The sequence below is a fragment of the Leptonychotes weddellii genome, chromosome 1, assembly GCF_054177405.1.
Source record: "Leptonychotes weddellii isolate Sample4059 chromosome 1, ASM5417740v2, whole genome shotgun sequence".
NCBI lineage: Eukaryota > Metazoa > Chordata > Mammalia > Carnivora > Phocidae > Leptonychotes > Leptonychotes weddellii.
In genome coordinates, this window is record NC_138369.1 from 188,265,411 (window position 1) to 188,281,664 (window position 16,254).

At 43.5% G+C, this 16,254-nt stretch overlaps 1 protein-coding gene across 1 annotated transcript in view; it reads right to left on the reverse strand.

Annotated features, from left to right (window-relative positions):
* The window catches only part of DSCAM (DS cell adhesion molecule), a 482,198-nt gene that overhangs the window by 273,973 nt on the left and 191,971 nt on the right, over positions 1-16,254 (reverse strand). The window lies entirely within an intron of this gene.

Here is a 16,254-nt window from a genome sequence, read left to right on the forward strand (position 1 = left end):
CATCTTGCTCATTTGCCTTCACAGTTCTGGTTCAATCTGATGCATTATGAAGGCACAATTGCCTCCTAAATTCCTGAAATTCCACTTGATTTTCACTCTCTAGAGGTGGGCTTGGCATGCTCAACCCATCTTACCCCCAAATAGGTGTCTACCAAGAGATTCACTGATTCTCTGTTCTCTCTACAAGGGTGTCCTCAGCTGGGCCAACAATGAGTACAAATACACCAATATTACTTTTTGACCAATTAGGGTGTGGGTGGGTCTTTATAGGGAGTGATTTAACTCAGGACTGAATAGGAAGACCAAACTATCTCCAAACATGATATGCAAATGTAAATTCCCTCTAGAGCAAATACCCCTATTTTAGTGGTGGGAATATCATACACTTTCCTTTTCGTACAATGGCCCAATACACACACACATCCCCCTCCACACACACATGCACACGTGCAGAGAGACACAACTTGTATCATGTGAATCCCTTCATTAGAAAAAAAATAAGTCAAGCAGAGAAAGTCAATTATCATATGGTTTCACTTATTTGTGGAACATAAGGAATAGCATGGAGGACATTAGGAGAAGGAAGGGAAAAATGGGCGGGGGGAATTGGAGGGAGAGATGAACCATGAGAGACTATGGACCTGAGAAACAAACAGGGTTTTAGAGGGGAGGGGGGAGGGGGGATTGGTTAGGCCGGTGATGGGTATTAAGGAGGGCACGTACTGCATGGAGCACTGGGTGTTATACGAAAACAATGGATCGTGGATCACTACATCAAAAACTAATGAAGTACTGTATGGTGACTAACATAACATAATAAAATTAAAAACTACAAAAAAAAAAAGAAAAAGAAAGATAAAATATAAACCAGAAATTGCCTCGATGTGTTCAAAAACTTAAGCACTTTCACAGGTATTTTTGGAACCCCTTGCAACATGATGATTTTTTACAGTTAACACACATTTATTGAGCACATACTATATACCAGGTTCTAGGCTTACTAGATAAACCAGTTAACAAGACAAAATCTTCGCTCCCATGGAGCTTACAGTTCTACCCAAACTTTAGATACTATTATATGGCATCAGAGGAAAATTATTTATTTCATTGCAAACAAAACTGCAGCTTTGCAAATTTTTGCAGGTAATTATGTAAAGTGTTACATTTATAGACTTTAGAAAGGTGGTATTGTATCCAGTTTAAAAGTGCAAACTGTGGATGCAGGCATCCTGGGCTCCCATCTCAAGGATAGCACCTGCAAATTGGAGAGTTACTAACCTCCCCCCTACCCCAGTACCTGGGCCCTCCTGATGTTGACTGGAGGATCCATGAGTTAATACAAGAACCACACCTGGTTTCCTGGCCTGCACACAGTAAGGGCTCAGCTGGCTACTATGAAGTATGGCTACAGGGTATGTTACCTATTTTAGTTATTTGATAAACACTTTCTGGGCCTTTCTATGCTGAGCACTGTTCTGGATGCTGAAATACAGAAGACAATGAGGCATGAGCTCTGCCCCTAATGGAATTTCACCCTGTAAAAATTAAATGCGTCAATACCTAGTGAAGAATAGTGAGATAAACTCAAACCAAAGTCATTAAGTACTCGTGCAAAACACAAATGAACAAAAATTAATGTTTCCATCATGCAAGAGTTTAAAGAATGCCTTCCCATGCTTGGGGGGATGGCTACTGCACCCCCACCTGTTACCAAAATCAGCGCCGCCATAATTAAACAACTCCATGCACATGTGTTTGGTGGGGAACTAACCCCATCCTCGCTCACAGCCTAGCTCAGAGCTTCTAGGGACACCTCCAGCCAGCTGACACTGTTGGGAAGTGGATGTCGAGGCAGCTTGATGGTTTCCAGCGCTCCAGCTCATTTTCATCCTGGGAGCATTAGTGCCCACTTGGTGTCTTTGAACCTCAGTTTCAGGATCTGTACATAGGGTCAGAACAGCTCCCTCCTCAACGGGCTGCTGTTGGGTTAAATGAGCTGAAGCATGTGATGCGCTTAGGCTGAGCTCATGGCAAGTACATGCTCCCGTTATTACTACTCATTGGCTAGTTGTACATCCATGGGGGATAATAGGGTGGGACGGTGGTAAGTAGGGGCAGCCCTGAGATGGTAGAACTACAACAGGAAGGCCTCCCAAGGCAGAATTACCAGCTCAAAATGCAAAACAACCCGAGCCTCTCTATGTCAGACAGAACCTGTGCAGAGGGAAATAGAACAAAAGTGGCTACCCTGCCACGCCTTCATCACTGTTTATTTTAAAAGGCTGATATTATGCAATAACTTTCAGGAAAACTTCTATCCCTACTAATTGAAATGGGATGCAATAGGGTGTATTAGTTCCCTCTTGCTGCTATAACAAATCGCCATATAGTGGCTTCAAACGATGCCAATTCTTTCTCTCTTGTAGTTCTAATGAACAGAAGTCTAAAGTCAAGGTGTCGGCAGGGCTGATTCCTCTTGGGGGCTCCAGGGGAGAAACTGATCCTGGCCTCTTTCCCCTTTGGAGGCCACAGCATTCCTTGGCTCCTTGGCCATCATCCATCTCTCTTTCTGTCCTCACACCACTCTCTCTCTCTCACTGATCCTTCTGCCCCCACCCCCATAATCCAGGATCATCTCCTCACATCTCAAGATCCTTAACGTAATTATATCTGTAATGTCTCCTTTGCCATACAAGGTAACATTTCACAGGTTCCTGGAATTTAGGATGTGGACCTATTTGGAGGCCCATTACTCAGTCTACCAGGTAGGGCACAGCTAATTATCTTACCCTGAAGCAGAATGCCCTTTTTCATCATGAAGCCAGAAAATGAGCCCTGAGTAGGTACAGTAAAGAAAAATAACTTTCATCGGCCACACATCGACTCAATGAACCTCAAATCAACCCCGTGGTCTAGGTGTGGTCATCTCTGTCATTCAGATGAAGAAACCGAAACCCAGAGGGTTAAGTTGCTGGACCAGGTTCCAGGGCTGCTGGGCCGGGCTTTGCACCCGAGCCATGTGAGTGCGAAGCTTATTCTCATAACCAGGACCACACACTGCCCCTTTGGCTTATTCTTTGTTCCTGGTTGTGAGAAGCACAATTTCTCCCATAACCGCTCACATCTTCTACTTTCTTCTACTTGTCCCAAGTCACCAGCGCCTTACAGGTTCAGCAAAAATCACATTTCTCCTTTGTTAATGCATCCATCAAAAACAAGATGAGCACTGATGGCATCCAAGGCAGTGGCCCCTCAAGGTGCCATGTGGGACTGACAGAGAAAGCCTGGCACCTGCCAGCTCCATCTGCTCCTGCTGGGACTGCCCATGTCTCCAATCCCCGCATGCAATATTAGTTTTCTCAGAAGAACTAGTTTCCTAAAATCTAATTATCAATGAAGGAAAATAAAAGCTGGTTTGTTCATGATGCTGGCTGGTGGAGGAACCAGGATCCATCTTTCTTACCATCCCTCAGTCTAGGCAAATGGTTAATAAAGACTGGACAGGGGGCGCCTGGGTGGCTCAGTTGGTTAGGCGACTGCCTTCGGCTTGGGTCATGATCCTGGAGTCCCGGGATCGAGTCCCGCATCGGGCTCCCTGCTCGGCAGGGAGTCTGCTTCTCCCTCTGACCCTCCTCCGTCTCATGCTGTCTCTCATTCTCTCTCTTTCAAATAAATAAATAAAATCACCCAAGTCAAATCCACAAGGTTCCACCCTAGAGGGGCCGGTGACATCAGGACATATCTGGACTGTCTACTTCCTGACTGGGCCATTCGTTCTAGCCTTCCCTTGGGTTCTGTTCTAGCTACTATGTTACTCAGCCCACCCAACTCCACAACTTTCCTTACCAACTACTTCATCACTGTTTTCTTTCTTAAGAGTGTTTGTCCACACATAATTTACCTATTCTCGAACACCAATGCCACACGACGTCCACCAGGAGATAATATATTTATAGTCACACTGATGGACACGTGCAGGAAGAAATCTCCACCCTTTCAGCTAGTGTGGCCAGAGCATGTGTGAACAAACCACTCGAAGGCAGGGAGAGAATGTCAACCCATCTAAGACTGGGATGCAAAGATGGGAAACCATCAGCAAATGCAAAACAGTAGATCAACTTCCCAGTTGTCTAGGAGTGAACCAAAATACCTAGCTTGAAAAACAGATGATTGGAATTTAGAATCTTGAAATCCAGTGGCCGAACTCCAAAATCCTTCTGGAGGCCGGCAAGGCCGTGCTCAGTTTGGGATGGTTGCTCGGCTGCGGGCTTGGGACACAGGCTCTTCAGTAATTGTTCCTCATAATGGCACATTATGCAAGGAAAATAGTGTGAGCAATTTTGCTAATCAGGCCATCAACTAGAAATAATTAAACAAACTAACACGGCAGTACCCCAATTATAATTACAAAAAGCAATTCCATTATGCCCTGTGCATAGAGAAGTGAAAGGATTTTTGGATTTGTGTAATTAGTTACTATTCTCAATAAAGTTATATTGATCATCAGCAATACACCAGGTATCACAAGGAACACCTGATTAGATGCCATATCAAAATCCTCCGGGGAGCACAACTATTACAAGAACAATCTGCAAGACTCATTCTGGCTATCAATCATTGGTTTATTTTCTCATAATGCTGAAAAGAAGCCACAATTATATTCATTTTTACATTGGGGCTAGTAGGGCATTAAAAAAAAAGAGTCTGACCCTAGGATTACCTGTCTCTAAAGACTCCCATTTCCCACCCATAATGCTCTAGAAAGTCTTCCAATAATGGGATGGATCAGCAATAATCGAATGTGAAGGGCACAGACAAAAACTTTCCATTAGGCAGGAGATGGGGCAAGATTACTCCAGGATCTGTATTTTCCAGTTCTTAGATTTAGTGGCTGAGGAACAAGGTTACATAGCATACTGGTGGCCCCACTTTATGCTGCTGAGCTCAAACCCTGGCTGACAAGGCCCATGAGCCCACAGTTCCTTGTTCATAATTGTGGGGGTCAGAGTACAAGCTTGTTGCTAGATAATTTGTAAAGTCCTCTCAGGCTTTCAAATTCTACATTTTTTGTTTGATTTAGTTGGGAACATGCATTTGCACTTTATAGTTAAACCTGTGACCCATTTTGAGTTAATTTTTGTATAAGATAGGAGGTTTAGGTCAAGGTCAATTGCTTTTTTTTTTCCTACAAATGTCTAATTGCTCTAGGAACATTTGTTGAAAAAAAGACAATCTTTCCTCCATGGAACTGCTTTCGCACCTTTGTCAGAAATCAGTTGGGCATATGTGTGTGGGTCTGTTTCCAGGTTCTGTTCCAATGATCTGTGAGTCCAGCCCTCCACCAACGTGTAGAAATTTTAAACTCACCTTTGTGCCAATTTAAAGTGATGTGATGAGCACTGGGTGTTACACGCAACCGGTGAATCACTGAACACTACATCACAAACTAATGATGTACTATATATTGGCTAATTGAATTTAAATAAAATAAAATAAAATAAATAAATAAATAAAGTGTTTATAGGCAATGTATTTCTTCATCAAAAAATAATATTATAGGGGTGCCTGGGTGGCTTAGTTGGTTAAGCATCTGCCTTCAGCTCCGGTCATGATCCCAGGGATCTGGGATCGAGCCCCAAGTCAGGCTCCCTGCTCAGTGGGGAGACTGTTTCCCCCTTTCTCTCTCCCTCTGCCCTTCCCCTCCACTTGTGCTCACTCTCTCTCTCTCTCCCCCGCTCAAATAAATAAATAAATAAAATCTTTAAAAAAATGAGGTAGACAAACTAATATCTGAGGTCCTTTTCAACTCTGAAATGATTGAATGCAGTAAGATTTTGTGCTTATGATTTTGTCCAAGGTAAAACTAGTCTAGAATATAAATGTCTTGAGGGCAAAGGTCATGTCTTACGTTTATGTTGGTATCTTGACAGTTTAGAACAGAGCCTGACACACAGTAGGCTCTCAAACATTTACTGAGTTAAATGAATGAACGAATGGACAGTAAGTTAAATAAATACGAGAATTCAATAATCCAACACAGAGCAAACCAACATTACATATTTTTAGAACCCTCACAGATCATGACACCAAATAGAATCCTGCAATTTTACTTGGTCTTGGTCAACTTCAATGTCAAAAGTCCTACCAGCTTTTAGTCATCGGAGGTATTGCTGTAATAGGAACTCATGAGCAGGATCCACACAGTGTCCCTGAGGTGAACACTTTCCTGTCAGTCTAAGGGAAAGCTTCATCTGGTGTCAACAACGTAAGAAGGGAGGACTGATGGAAATGACATATTTCTGCTTTCAAAAATCAGTGCATCTTCCGCTACCTTTTGATGCTATGCAGACCTTTACTCTCTCATGAGACAAATAATGTAGGAGTGAAGTGCAGGGCTGGTGGAGTTAAACTTCATAATTTTAACCCCTGCACACTGTGGTTGGATATTGACCTCCTATTGCATATATGTTTAATGACCTTTTTTCTGGAAGGTGGCAATAGCGCAGCAGGTTCTAATAAAATCCGTATATTCTGATAATTCTGCAACAGATGAAAGGGAGGTCTCCTGAAGCAGAAACACCTTTGCACACGTGGGTCCCCCCCAACAGAGTTACCCCCGCGTTCCCTGGCAACCTGTCTGGAGCTTCCCTTCCCCCCCAACCCCACCCTGCCTGTGTTCTTTCTAGTTGCGCCCATGTTATTTTGCTCCATAACATTTAGCGCAACTTATAAATATGCACTAATTTGTTTATTCATCAGCAACTATCTTCTCCTCCGGACTGTAGGTCCAGAAGATCGGGATCATGAACACAAATGAATCATCTCAGCTCCCATAGGGAGGGCATATTGAAAGGGACCAAAAAATATTTGCTGAAAGAGTGAATTGATAAATATATTTGTTAACAGAGGAAGGGGGTTCATAATATATTGTTGAGTAAAAAAGTGCATTGTAAGGGCGCCTGGGTGGCTCAGTCATTAAGCGTCTGCCTTCGGCTCAGGTCGTGATCCCAGGGTCCTGGGATCGAGCCCCACATTGGGCTCCCTGCTCAGCGGGAAGCCTGCTTCTCCCTCTCCCACTCCCCCTGCTTGTGTTCCCTCTCTCGCTGTGTCTCTCTCTGTCAAATAAATAAAATCTTTATAAAAAAAAGTGCATTATAAAAGGGCTTTAGATACTGTGTGATCCCTTTTAAAAGATATTTGTAAAATACCCATGTGTAGAACGTTTACAGGCAGTTATATGCATATGTGAAAAAAAACAAGTCTAGATGTACAGACCAAGATGCTCACATTGTCCAGCTTAGTTTGCTGGCACAGAGCAATTCTATTTTATTTTTAAAATTTACTAATCTGTACCTCTTTTGTTTTCAGTAATGGATATGTACTATTTATGTATTAAATATGTTTTAAAGAACAAAATGCTATTTAAAATCCCTGAGTTACTGAAGTTTTGATCCATGTCTAGACTCCTCAAATGGAATATGCATGTTTTAATGAAAGAAGCCATATGGGATACATCTATGAACCCCTTTTTTCTCCCCCAGTATTTGTGGGTATGAGCATGAAACAAAAGCTCATTAAACAACAAGGAGGGTGCATAAGTCCTATTCTTGCAAATCAGGAGATAGGGAAACACGGAGATACATAAATCAGCACTGCAGACTTCTCATTTCCTACTTTTTGTCTGCTCACACATGTGTTGGTCTAGCAGTGCTGCCCAAGACAGGAATCTGTCCCAGTGGCAGGAAGACTGTGTGGCTCTTCTGAGTATTGGCTAATTTATGTACTTTATTTAATCAACTTCTTATGCCTCTATAAAACGCTAACTCATTCCAAAATAAAAATTTTAAACAAGGTTTTAATTAACACTTGTATTGCTATGGGCATAAATCCAAATGATGTTCCTTTCTCAGTCAATGGATTTATACTGTACTAGATCAGTAAAGCTGTAGAGAATCCTTTTATTTTGACAGTATCTCATATCTGGCAATACTGTAACATCTTCTAATTAACAAGAATGTTCATATGGCCTCCATGTAAATTAGAGGGTTGAAGCCACTGGTGGATTATAGGACTCCACTCACAGGGTCTGTGTTTGCATCTGGATCCCTGCTGGGGAAGCCAGCTCCCCATGGTTCCACTCCTGGTCACGAAGCTACTTTGTTGCCACAGTAAAATCCAGCTTTATATCATCACCTGCATGTCCAAATAGAGTTCAATATTATCTCTAAAAAGTAGAATTACACTGGCAATCTGTGACTTTTCCTTTGGGTCAACACAATTCCACTGGCAGAATCAAGAGCAAGGAAATGCAATAACCTCATCACAAATACTAGCGGAGGAAGGGTGGCTACTGTTGTCGCTGGCCTCATATCAGTCCTCCCGTTGTACCATTACGGGTGACAACAGCATGAAATACTTTAATGTTGTAATAATGCTACCAAATTCACAGTAGCTCCACATCATGCTTCTATTCCTATTCACAAACAGGCATTTGTGTCAAGCTCTCTGGTGATTAACCTAATATTTCCATTGAGAATTTAGAAGTGGGTGAAGGGAAAGCACTTAAATACCTTGACTTTGTGTAGATTGACGATTTCCTTCAGACAAGAGATCATGTACAGTACTGGAGAAAAATGGTTTTTCCTTTCTTTTTTCCCCTCTTGCCTTTGTAATAGCCACAGAAGCTACTCTTTCTTTCTCAACTTTAAAATATGTGAAAACATGCTCATGGGTGGATTGAGAGCTAAACTGCGATACTCAGGATACTAGATTGGGGCTGATCCATTATTGTTCCTTTCCATTGCCAGCCTCACATGGGAGGAAGCATGCATTTTTCAGTGCCTTTAGAGTTAGGCTTGGACATGTGACTTACAGCCAAGATCATGCCAGCAAAGTGTCTGAAACAGAGGTTCTCAATGTGCTTGCATGGTTTGCCATGCTTCTAATGCTACTGTGACCTGCCCTGAGCAAAACAAATCTCACATCCCTGTTGGTTCAGAGAGGAACAGAATCAAGTGGAGCCAACCTGGCCCCGTCTGGTTCCTGGAGACAGGCCCAGCCCAGCCCGACCTAGCTGAGGTCAGCCAATACCCAGCCAACTAGGAACACAAGGGAAAGAGAGATGAATGGTTTTAGATTCAGGGGGACTATTTGTTACATTGCATAATTGCAGAAGTAGCTGACTAATACATAATCTGTTAAAAACAAACAGAGTTATAGCATAATATGTTCAAAGACCGAATGGGAACTGAAGTGATCATCTGGACCTGCTCCACTCTTTTGGCAGATGAGGACACTGAGGCTGTAACTTGTAACTTGCTCCAAAGTAGAGAAGAGAGTAGGATCCAGGTCTCCTGATTCTCGGTGCTTTTCCTGACTGAGCAATGGCCGATTCCAGACTGGCATGGATTTTTGTTATGAGCCCTGGGTTGTACTGTCTACCTCCCTGCTTCATGGTGCCTCTCTCTGTCTGTCCCACTCTCTTCTCTCCCCGCCCCCCACCGTGCTTCCCCATCATAGATTGATCTATATTTGTCTTCAGAGTTTGCCATGATTTCCACTGGTAACCTCATAAGCCTCTGCTGTGTGCTGGCCTCTGGGCTGTGAGGTGACTCAGCTCACTCTGGGATAACACAAAGATGGGTCTGTTCCAAGGCTACAACTTAATTGAACAGTCTCTTTCCATCACGTTCTGTTTTCATTTGTTTGTTTTTATCCTCAATAACTTTCCAGATCTCAGAGTTAATTTTTAGAATTACAGAATCTCAGAGTTCCATGGGGTCTTGAGGGTGTATCATCCCGCACCTTCCCCATTATTTTAAGGGAGAGAGAGAGTTCTTAACATATCTGAGGCCTGAGTCAAAACGTCTAGAAGTTGGTAAAAATCCAACACAAATGGATTTTTCTTTTGTAAGTGTAGTGGTAGTGATACTATTCATACCAGAACCACTTCTCTCTCCCTTGCTTTGAAAGCTCAGTCCATTGAACATTTTTCTATCTCCTGAACAGCTTCTCTTTGATCACCTCATTACTCTCCCTAGGGCTGAAGCTTATAGTTCAAGACCTTCAAGAATCTCCTCAGTGGGCTCCCCAAAATAAGTATTACTTCTCTTTAAAAAGGTACTCAGTGAAGCCAAAGTTTTACTCTGCACGTGGTGCCCCTGCTCATAAAATGCCTTGTGGAAGCTCCCCTGACCTGTGCAGGAACAAAGCCACGTCGTCTGTTGCATCTCTCAGGCCAGCTCCCATCCCTTGAGTTGACCGACCCAGGTGTGCTGACCCCCAACAGATTCACCCAGTGATCTCATCAGTGAAGGATCCCACATTAGTGTCTAGCCCATTTCTCCAACATCGTTCTGTGCATGCATCCTTTCCTTTTCATGGTTTACTGAGGGTCTCAAATCCCACTTTGAACTTGAAGCAGTCCCCAAGCAAAAGACAGACAATAGCACACACTGCTGTCCTTCCTCCCTAAACATTTATTTTACTAGGTTTATTTTTTCATCATCAGCCTTCAGATTTAGGGGTTCCCAAATGTGGGAAGCAGCCAGATGGAGCAAGTCTAGTCTTTCTCTCTCCTGTAACAGCAATACGATCTTGAAAAATTTATTTAACAACAGTTTCCTCCCGATAGGGCATACATGTCTCAGTATTCTTGGAGAATTACCAGGGCTATGAGATTTCACATGAGAGCTCTTAAGTACTGCTGTATTTATGACAGTGACTATGATGTCAAACACCTCACATTTGTTCAAAATCGATGTCTTTCTTGTACAGTCTCCCCCACCTGTCTATGTTGGAGCAGTCTTTGGAAGCATCCAGACCAGGCAGCCTCCCTGGGAGGCCAGCCACCCTCCTTGAGAGGCTAGCCACCAGTGGGCACTCTCTTCCCCACTGGAAGTTGGCAGCCAGAAGCTCATGATCCATCCTGAAACACTCAGCACGAGCTTCCTTCCTTCTGTCCCAGCACCCAGGGTTTGCCAAGGGCCATGACCCACTCCACTTGGGCTCACTTCTCTGAAATACCGTAAGGTTACATGATTTTGCCTAATTTCACATCTTTGCCTTTCTAAATGCAAATTTCCTTCCATCTTTCAGAAATCCTTCTCCAAGTTATCTGATTTGCCACTGGCCTTTCACATTATTTAAAAGGCAAAACGGAACTCCTCTTCGATAAGCAATTAACTGCATTGGCAGGAAGGCCTTGTTAAATCCGTTAGGGTATGTTAGCTGGGAAGCCTGGAATCAGTCATGTATACAGCATTCCTAGACAGCTGAATTTATATTTGGGTTGAATCTACAGTTCAGCACAAAAGTCCTTTCTTAAGGGTGCTTCCCCTACTTCTCAACTCATTTCTAATAGATAAGGGAGAACAAAACTCAACTATGCATGTCTGGAACACAAGGTCATATATAAAATCTGCTGTCCCTGAGCATCCTCCAGAAATCCAGGTAGGATTTAGAACTGTGATGGGCTGCTTTCTAGATGTCAGTTAACTTAACCCTTACTTTGAAGAATCTCCATCTCCTTCACATAACCTTCACCACATAGTAACTACGATACTTTGCAACTAAGAATACATAAAACATGCTCAATTTTCTTGGAAAGAGAAGCATAGTCTTGTTTTCTCTAATGATTCAGGTTGTGCAGTTCATGCCAAAAGGATATTACCAGACTTTATTACTTTCTTTTTTTTTTTTAAATTGAGGTATCATTAACATACAGTATTATATTAGTTTCAGGCGTACAATATAATGATGTAGCAATTCTATACATTACTCAGTGATCACCACGGTAAGTGTAGTCAAAACCTGTCCCCAGTCAACGTAATTAACATCTTATTGAATATATTGCCTATGTTGTACTTTTTATCTCTGTGACTTATTTATTTTGTAAGTGCAAAGCAGTATCACCTTATATCTGTCAGAATGGCTAGAATCAAAAAGACAAAAAATAACAGATAGCGGTGAGGATGTGGAGAAAAAGGAATCCTCATATGCTCTTGGTGGGAATGTAAATGGATGCAGCCACTGTGGAAAGCCAGTATGGAGGTGCCTTAAAAATTAGAATTACCGTATGATTCAGTAATCACACTACTGGGTATATACTCAAAGAAACCAAAAACACGAATTGGAAAAGATATATGCACCCCTATGTTTCTTGCAGGGTTATTTATGACAGCTAAGAAATTGAAGCAACCCAAGTGTCCATAAATAGATGAATGGATAAAGATGATGTGAGATATTCAGCCATAAGCTCTTGCCAGACTCTATTACTTTAAATGCAAAGATGTCCAATTAGTCTAAGAAATTCATTTCTGTACTGGAGAAAAATACAAAAAATATATATTAAATACATGTAATAAGATATATATCTAGGGGCGCCTGGGTGGTTCTGTTGGTTAAGTGACTGCCTTCGGCTCAGGTCATGATCCTGGAGTCCCGGGATTGAGTCCCACATCGGGCTCCCTGCTCAGCAGGGGGTCTGCTTCTCCCTCTGCCCTCTTCCCTCTCGTGCTCTCTCTCTCTCATTCTCTCTCTCTCAAATAAATAAATAAAATCTTTAAAAAAAAAATTAAAAAAAAAGATATATATCTATATCTGTTAAGATGAATACATTATTAATGGAGAATCAACTTGCCTGTATATTAATGTCTCAGTAAAACATCTTTAGCCCTGGAGACAAAGGTTAAACAGAATAGTTTTGTGTTCCTATCTGGGACCTTATTACCCAACTGGCACAGAGAAGTGGCACCAAGAATACTTCCAAGCTGAATACAACTTTTTTGCAATGCTCCTGAAAGATTATTCAATAGTTTAAATAATGGATATTGACATTAAAAAATACAGTTTATCAAGGTCATCAGTATCATTTATGTGAATATTTTGAGGCTCAGCCCCTTAGATTCCTTAAGTTGCACTAATTATGACAATCTTTTTAATATGATTCAAAAAATCTTCATGACTTTGCAAATGGCAAGATTTCATTCTTTTTGATGGCTGCATAATATTCCTGTGTGTGTGTGTGTGTGTGTGTCTGTGTGTGTGTGTGTGTGTGTGTATACACCACATCTTCTTTATCCATTCATCTTTCGATGGACATCTGGGCTTTTCCCATGGTTTGGCTACTGTGGACATTGTTGCTATAAACATTGGGGTGCAGGTGCCCCTTTGAATCACTATGTTTATATCCTTTGGATAAATACCTAGTAGTGCAATTGCTGGGTCGTAGGGTAGTTCTATTTTTATATGCAACTGATGAATCACTAAATTCTACCCCCAAAACTAATAATACAGTATATGTTAACTAAATTGAATTTAAGTAAAAAAAATTTTTTAAATCTTCATGTCTTTGCTCTATGTGAACTTTTCTCAAGAAAATTTAGAGTGTACTATTCTTTTTTGGGCAGGACAGAACTGAAACATCCTGATCTTACTTAAAGGGTCCTGGCGGGGGGCCTGTGTGGCTCAGGTCATGATCTCAGGGTCCTGGGATCGAGCCTGGCATCGGGCTCCCTGCTCAGCAGGAGTCTGCTTCTCCCTCTCCCTCTGCCTGCTGCTCTCCCTGCTTGTGCTCTTTCATTCCGTCAAATAAATAAGTAAAATCTTAAAAAAACAAAAGGCTCCTGGGGGGAAATAGCCAAGGAGCAAGGCTGGAAGCTCCCGCGGAAGTGGACCTGTTCAGCCACCACCACTTTGGACACCTCCACGAAGGGCTCAGTGCCACAGGGGCCCAGATGCATGTGTTTCACCCATACCTTAAATGTTTCAAGCACCTTAGCAAATAACAGCAAGCATTTGTTGCTTCAGTTTTGCACCTCTCTGTCTGACTCTCTGCTAGCCTTTACCTTTTGTGTCTCAATAAGCCTGTGTCCTAGATGATGCTAAGAGCACACTAATTTACTGGAGGAAAGGAAAAGACCATGTATCAGACATAGAAGCCTGAGTTGGCTGGTGCCCGCAGGAGCCTCCTGTTGACTTGTGTGTCTCCCCAGGTAGATGCCAGCTCTCTGAGGACAGGCACAGCCAATGCTCCCGTGATGCCTTGCTGAGGTGGGCACTGACAAAGGCTCTGCTGGATGAGTACTTGCTGGGTGGCCCAGTGATGGATGAAGGACCATCATGAGGACCTGGCCTCCCTCTCAGTTTCAGCCACCTGTCTCTGTTTCCCAAAGCAAGGAAACATGCACTCTGGTGGGGGTGGTGGTAACTTCAGGGGATGGCCCACATACCGCTGTATCTGGACACAGAAGGCAGATATGAGAGAGCTGGGACAGGTCAGTTGACCCTGTCCGGAGTGTCAGAGAGGAAGGGAATGGATGCAATGAACAAGTGAAAGAGGTAGACAGTGTGGTGGGGGAGTGAGCACACTACCAGCCATGGAAGCAAGACCCCCATTTCTCTGCTTGTCTAAAGAAGATGGCTAGACTAAGTGCAATTCGAAGTCTAAACATATATGCTTCTAGGGTCTAGAAAGTGCTTATTTCTGAGAAGTCACCAGAAGCTGACTCTGGCCAAAAGCTCATCTTAGCATGCCATCCTCAGTTTGTGTTCGGTGCTCCTGGGTCAGGTGGGTAGGAAAGTCAAGGGTTGGGCAGGCCAAGCCTGGCTGGCTTCAGATGGCACTGAAGGACACTACTGGAGGCTGGGGGGAGACCAGGCACGGGGTAGGGTCCCTGGCAGATAAGGTCAGCATAGCCATTCAGGCACCTGTTGGGCTGTTAGGGAAAAGGGGGATAGACGTGGGATCTGCCCTCACGGAGCACAGCATCTAACTGGAAAATCAGAATGTAAACATGTATTCATGTACATTACTGCATCATTAAAGGTCATGATACTGACAAGAGGAAAATGCTGGGCTCCAGCTGTCATAACAGGCCTTTCTCCTGGAGACTTTCAGGCTGAGTGGAGCAGTTGGTTAGACAAAGAGGGGCGTGGAGGGGAAGAGGTGGAGGCACACTTGTGAAGACCGAGTCAAGGAAGAGGTTGGTGATTTGGAGATCTGAGAGTAGGGAGTGTGGCCGGAACTGAGGGCCAAGGGTGGGGGGAGGAGAGAGGCTGCAGACACAGCTGGGGCCAGATCAAGGGACTGATGGATCCAGTTAGGAATCCTGCTTTATCCTTCAACAGAGGAAGTGCCCATACCATCTGCTCTTGGTCAAAGACAAATGAATAATAAGAGAAAACTGAGTCACCTCTGCAACATGCCAAGGAGTGCGATCAAGTGGAGAAAACAGAACACCAGCAACGGCTGTGCTATCTCCCTTGGGCCAGATCACTCCCACCACCCACTCCTGGAGCACCTGTCCTTCCTCGGACCTTGTTGAGGGCCATCCCTCCCTGCTCTGCCTTTTCAGTAGGCCATCTAGAGATGGTGACAAAAGATGGTGGGACTTCTGTGCATTGTGTGGCCTACTTAGTCCCAGAAAGGGTGGTCAAAGTCACTGGTTTATACAAATTAGGGATCTCAAGTCTACTTCAGAGAGTCATGCCAAGTCGACAGCCCGCTCGCACTGAAATGACATGCCTGCCTTTCTGCTCTACTTCGCTGTCAGTCAGAGAAACACTGGACTCTGCTAAGGCCAACACATGGGATCTGATGGGAGGTTCAGTTCTAAGGGCACCAGGCCAAGGAATGTTGGCGGGTCTTGGAGGTTCTCAGCAGAAATCTTTCCCACACGCAGTGCCTCACTGGTTCTCATACACAACCCAGCATCTTCCTGGTTATCTTCCGTTAAACATCCTGGGCCCCTGGGCAATGTAGTCCTTGCTCAGCTGCATTAAGAAGGAGCCATTCCCAGTTAGTGTGGCTGTTGAGAAACAGTAAAATTGGCCCAAAAAAGTAAATGCACTATGGTGCATGGTTTCCAATGGCCAGAATGGACTCGGACCAAGTCACAGAGTGAATCTCGTTTAAGAATCACCCTTAGCAACTCATAGATATGGCTTTTCCCCAAAGGAAATAATTCTACTGACTACCTCAAAATGCATAATGTTCAGTTCCAACTAATGAGGTAGAGCAGCTGCGTGTTACCTCAGACACCTGGAAGTCTCATATTGGAAACTGTATTTGAGAATGAAAATATAAATCCTTATGACTTTGAAAGTGCTGTTGGGAAATTCTGATGACAATAGCAGCCCTCAGTTAGCAGGGACCACACTGCACGTCAGCACATGGCAAGGACAGAATGGTTCAGAAGACCTGGAGTCTCGTGCTCTGCCAACGGGGAAGCCCGCCCACCAGGGATGCCTTCC